This window comes from Tenrec ecaudatus, chromosome 7 (genome assembly GCF_050624435.1).
Source record: "Tenrec ecaudatus isolate mTenEca1 chromosome 7, mTenEca1.hap1, whole genome shotgun sequence".
Taxonomy (NCBI): domain Eukaryota; kingdom Metazoa; phylum Chordata; class Mammalia; order Afrosoricida; family Tenrecidae; genus Tenrec; species Tenrec ecaudatus.
Genome location: NC_134536.1, coordinates 18,637,972 through 18,643,678, shown reverse-complemented (window position 1 = coordinate 18,643,678; position 5,707 = coordinate 18,637,972). Strand labels below are relative to the sequence as shown.

Here is a 5,707-nt window from a genome sequence, read left to right as displayed (position 1 = left end):
TCTTCAGAACTATGCCATCCGTGACTCTGCTCTGGACAAGCTTAGTAAATTGAAGACTCAAAAAGAAAGGGAGGGGGGCAGAGTTTTAACTTACTTGAAATGCTTCTGGAAAAAATGCATTTTAAAGGGCAAGAGTTCCAAAACTTTTTTTTTTAAGCACAGCCGTTTCCAAGGTTTACAATTTTGTGGGTCTCTCATGGCAAAGACCCTACAAGGCAAGCGCAGCTTTGCCAGAGTGCTCTTCTAGAATGTTCTTGGAATGGGGTTGAGGTTCAGACTCTTTCCATAGCGTAAGTCTACACCTTAGCTGTTTTCCAACATCTGAAAATCGCAGCTAATGTGCCTGCGTCTCTTCTATTGTGCTGTGGGCTTTCTCTGCTTCCTGCATTTGGGCTCGTGTTTCATCACCACAAGAATGGAACTAATAGCCAACAGCTCACTTTCCTCCTCTGTGGCTTGTTTGTGTTTTTGTTCCTGCTTCTTTGACCTTCCTGAGACCTCACCTCCTCCCCACCCCCTTACCCTTCTCCTTCAAACACTGCTCCAGCCACCATCTTGACAGAAAAGTCCATTTGCTTTTTTTCCAATGTCCAGACCAGGCAGAAGAGAGAAAATGATTATTTTCATCTCAATTTGCAAGGGTCGCACATATTTTATCCCATGCGTATAACTGCTCATATCACTGACAGACAATAGCAGCAAATCAATGGGGAGAAAAGCCCATTATATGAAGAGTGAGATCAAGAGCGTGTAAGGACCAGGGTTGAAGGCTAACCCCTCCAACCCCATGCAAAAATCTTTCAGGCGTGCTAACAGCCATATTAAAAGTACAAGTTCCCTAACATGAATTTCAGCTTTTTCTATAATCTGATGCTGACCAACTACTACTGCTACTTCAGGACCTGCTGACATTCTCTTCTGTTGATGGGAAGTTTGTCCCCAAGTCCAGTCTGCTCCTCCTGGTCTCTTGTGCCTCGCTCACACCTCTATTTAACTTCAAAGCCTGTCCGTTGCCATGTTTGCAAAGACGTGTAGGTCTGGAGTCTGTTTATGAGTGTCACGATGCGATACCAGGCTCAAATTTGGACACAACCTTATGGTCTACGGTTGTGTCCAACCCGTCCCATCTAAATCATCTTAAAAGGTTAAGTCAAAGGAACAAAAGGTAGAGACAATGTAATCAGGTGTTAACTGAGGTAGTCCCATCTATGAGCAAAAAGGGTATGTGGACAGAGAAGGATTGACCCCTGTGAAATGCAGGACAAGGAAGTACGAACTCCATGGATTGTCCTTGTGTCTTTATCACTCTCCAGGGGAGAGGGCGTCCTCTCCCCTGCACATGAGCGTGCTGGTCCACTTAGCAGACATGTCCCCTAGTCTACAAAATGGACTAGAATATCATAATCTGTCCCCCTCCCTGCTGAGGTCACCCCACTCTTGACCTTGCGTTACACACCATGCTCCCCCAGAAGCCTCTGGTCATTTGGATTCCTGGATAGGTTTGCCTTAAAGAAGAGATGTACCCATTGGAGAGTATGATTAATGCAAGCCTGTGTTTGTTTGTTTGTTTGTTTGTTTGTTTGTTTGTTTGTTTATCAAGAAAGACATCATGGATGGCAAATTCGAAAGTCAGCAAGAGAAAAACCCTCCGTGAGCGGGATTGACACAGTGACTGCTACAATGGAATCAAATACAGTGATGACTATGGGGAGGGTGCAGGACCAGGTAATGTTTCATTTGTTGGACATAGGTTCCCACTGAGTTGGAACCAACTCAGGCGCACCCGACAACAACAGTGTATCATCTGATGTGGATTAAATGGTGTCCTTCCAAAGTATGACTTGAAATCCTAAGGCCTGTACTTGTAAATATGACCTTGTTTGGAAATAAGGGTTTCTTTGGTTAACAGAATCCATCTACAGTACAGTGGGTTCTAAACAAAATCACTTCTGAGTTACAATAAGAGCAGACTAGATCCAGATACATACTAGAGTGTTAGGGGCACCATTCAAAGGCAAACACACATGGAAGCTGCATCTACAAGTCCAGAAACTCTTCAAATTACTGACCAATAGAAGCTGAAATAGACAACGAAAGATCTTTCCTATAGCCCAGTGGTTCTCAACCTTCCTAATGCCGCGACCCTTTAAAACAGTTCCTCATGTGGTGGTGACCCCCCAACCATAAAATTATTGTCATTGCTACTTCATCACTATCATTTTGCTACTATTATGAATTGGGCGACCCCAGTGAAAGAGTCATTTGACCCTGCCAAAGGGGTCCCGGCCCACAGGTTGAGAACCACAGCTATAACCTCACCCCGAATTTGGATTCAAAGCCTCCTGAACTGAAAAAATCAACGTCTGTTTTTTAAGGCCACTGAATGACACTCAGATGGTCATCTAACAAAATAAGTGTTGGGTTGATCTCCATCGCTTGTGAGTTTGTTTTGCAGGGAAATTGGGTTGAGATTGCTGAGAACCTGGCCACCTTGAGGCACACTGGCCAAATCAACTTTGAGAACCTAACAAAGAACCAAACCACAAATGTGGTCATGCCAGGAGGTCATGCCTGAGGAGAGCCCTGTCTGCCGGGTCACCTGGAAGCCCTGGGGGTACGTGCTCCGCTGTGACTGTCACTGTGATACAATCACACCTTGCATCAGCCTGGGTCTGGTGAGAAGTGAGAACCCATCCCAGTTATCTGCACGGACAGAATTTAATATAAAGAACTGATAGGGAGGTACCGGAAAACCAAAGATGCAAAAAGGAGAAACCAAGCTTCATGGATATAATAACTGCAAGAAGTAGCTCCCAACACTGGGGTAACAAAGAAATTCCCCAGAACCAAACTCACTGCCATCAAGTCAATTCTGACTCCTGGTGACCCTACACAACAGGGCAGATGGTTCCCATCTTTCTCCCGTGGAGTAGCTGGTGGTTTCAAACTGCTGACCTCGAGGTTAGCAGCCCATCATGTAACCAGTATGCCACCAAGGTTCCTAACAAAGAAATAAGATTGGAATTATTAAAATTTGGAAGGTCCCAATCGGGTGTGTCTGCAAACAACTAAGAAGTAAGAAATATGGGGAGGGGGTGAAGGGGAGCCGATATCGTGGAGCTCACAAAAGATGACAATGTTTTGAAACTGACTGTAGAAGCCATTGTTCAATACTGCCTGATATGACTGAACTATGGAAGGGAATGCTGTCTGTAAGAGCTCCCAATGAAATGGTTTTGGGGAGAAAAAAAGAAGTAGCCACCTATAGCTGGTGTTGGTGTTTCTGAAGGAATCTGATGAAGCTGGCTCTGCAAGGCACGAAGAAAGAAATTGTTTCTTCCTGCTCCTGCCATAGGGCGCCCTGATGGTGTAACGGTTACAACTTGCAGGGTGGACAGTTCCAAAACACCAGCTGGAGTTTTCTACTCTGACTCTTCTAAACAGTTACAGTCTCAGAAACTCACAGGGGCAGTTCTAGCTCTGAGTCGGCATGCACTTGAGGACAATGAGTTTGAGAGTGAGACTCCTGCTGCCCAGGCTCTCCCTGGTTCCCCTTCTGACAGAACCAACAGTGATCCACCCAAAACTCAAACTAACTGAAACTCACTGCCATCAACTCCAAGCCACGGCAACCCTAACGCATAGCAACCCTATAAAACAGGATCGAACGGCCGTGAGGGGCTTCTGGAACGGCAACTGTTCATAAGAGTAGAAAGGCACGTGTGTCTTTTGGAGCAGCTGGTGGATCCAAACTGCTGATCCTGTGGTTAGCAGCCCAACCCAGCAATTAAGAAAAGTGGTGTCAGGTCCCACATCACAAAGCAGAAGATGGAAGAGTGGTTGGGATCAGAATCAATAGGTGGATGTCGTTAGGCGCCATCGAGTCCGTTCCAACCCATAGCAACCCTGTGCACTACAGAACAAAAAGACTGCCCAGTCCCGTGTCATCCCTGCAGCCATTACCATGCTGGCGTCCACGGTTGTAGCCAGGGTATCAGTCCATCTTGTCAAGTGTCTTTCTCTTTTGCTCTGTCCTTCCACGTTACCCAGCCTGGCTCTCCTGATAACATGTGCAAAGTACATGAGACAAAGCCTTGCCACTCTAGGTTCCAAGGAGCATTCTGGCTGTATTTCTTCCAAAGAGATCTACTTGTTCTTTTGGCAGTGCATTTGATATTCTTCTCCAGCACCATCATTCAAATGCACCGATTCTTTCTCCATTTTCCTGATTCAGTGTCCAACTTTCACATGCATATGAGGCAATTGAAAACACCATGGCTTGGGTCGGGCACACCTGACCTCATCATCTTCACAGGGACATCCTTGCTCTCCAACACTTAGAAGAGTTCTTGGGAACCAATAGAGTGGCCTGAGGGGCTGGCCCCAATCCCAACTACATGGACAGCACCCTTTCCCCACAGAAGAATTCACTTCAGAGGACGGCACTGAAGCTACAGCTCAGGGAGAGGGATATGTCTGATTAAAGCACACAGAAACAGAGAGATTAGAGCACATCCTGGCCCACCATGCCCTGAGGATGATAATCCTGCTCAGAGCAGCCAATGCACAGAGTGGACCATAGGGCCATCTCCACGACAACACAGGCATCCTTCACTGACCCATAGCACTACAGGGGAAAACACTAGAGGCACAGTGTGGGAACTGTGGCCAATCTGACCCCACCACACCAAGGCAAAACACTAAGAGCATGCAACAGAACAGCAAGGGGAACAGAACAATGTAGTCCCCAGGAAATACCAAAAATAGACTTTGGGGCCAGGGCATGACACCCCATCAGACTCCACCAGGAAACACTCCTAAAGGTCAACAAACAGACCTGGAACTATTTATAGGCTTTTTCTGTTTTTGTTGTTGGTTTATTTTGTTGTTGTTATTGTTCTTTTCTTGTGTTGCTTTGTTTTGCTCTGTCTTGTTTTTTGTGCATATTATTATCTCTGCAGGTCTGTCTAGGTAAAATAGGTGGGATAAACAATCTGGAGGAGAAAACAACAGGACCAACGGTTCCTTGGGACATGGGAGAGGTGGAGGCAGGGGAAAAGAAGTGGGTGTTAACAAACCTAGGGTCAAGGGAACAAGTGATCTAAAATCAATGGTGAGGAAGATATAGGGGGGCTGGTAGGGCTTGATCAGAGCAATGTAACCAAGAGGAATTACTGAAACCAAAATGAAAGCTGAACATGATAGTGTGACAAGAGGAAAGTAAAAGGCAATAGAGGAAAGAACTAGGAGGCAAAGGGCATTTATAGAGATCTAAATACAGGCATGTACATATGTAAATATATTTATATATAATGATGGGGAAATAGACCTATATATATTTATAGTTTTAGTATTAAGGTAGCAGATGGACATTGGGCATCTACTCAAGTACTCCATCAATGCAGGAACACTTTGTTCTATCAAACTGGCATTCCATGATGCTCACCTTCCTGACGATCGCTGAAGACAAAGTGGATGCATAAGTAAATGTGGTGAAAAAGCTGATAGTGCCCAGCTATCAAAAGATTTAGCACCTGGGATCTTAAAGGCTTGAAGGTAAATAAGCGGCCATCTAGCTCAGAAACAACAAAGCCCACATGGGAGAAGCACACCAGCTTGTGTGATCATGAGGTGTCGATAGGATCAGGTATCAGGCATCAAGGAACAAAAAAAATCACATCATTGTGAAGGGGTGGGAGGTGCGGAG

General features: G+C 45.5%; 1 non-coding gene across 1 annotated transcript; it reads right to left on the bottom strand.

Moving 5' to 3' along the window:
• Positions 1 to 584: 584 nt before the first annotated feature.
• LOC142454044 (small nucleolar RNA SNORA20) lies at positions 585 to 714 on the bottom strand. Its single transcript, XR_012785576.1, has one exon. It is a non-coding gene; the product is annotated as a small nucleolar RNA SNORA20 (small nucleolar RNA).
• Between the last annotated feature and the right edge of the window lie 4,993 nt (positions 715 to 5,707).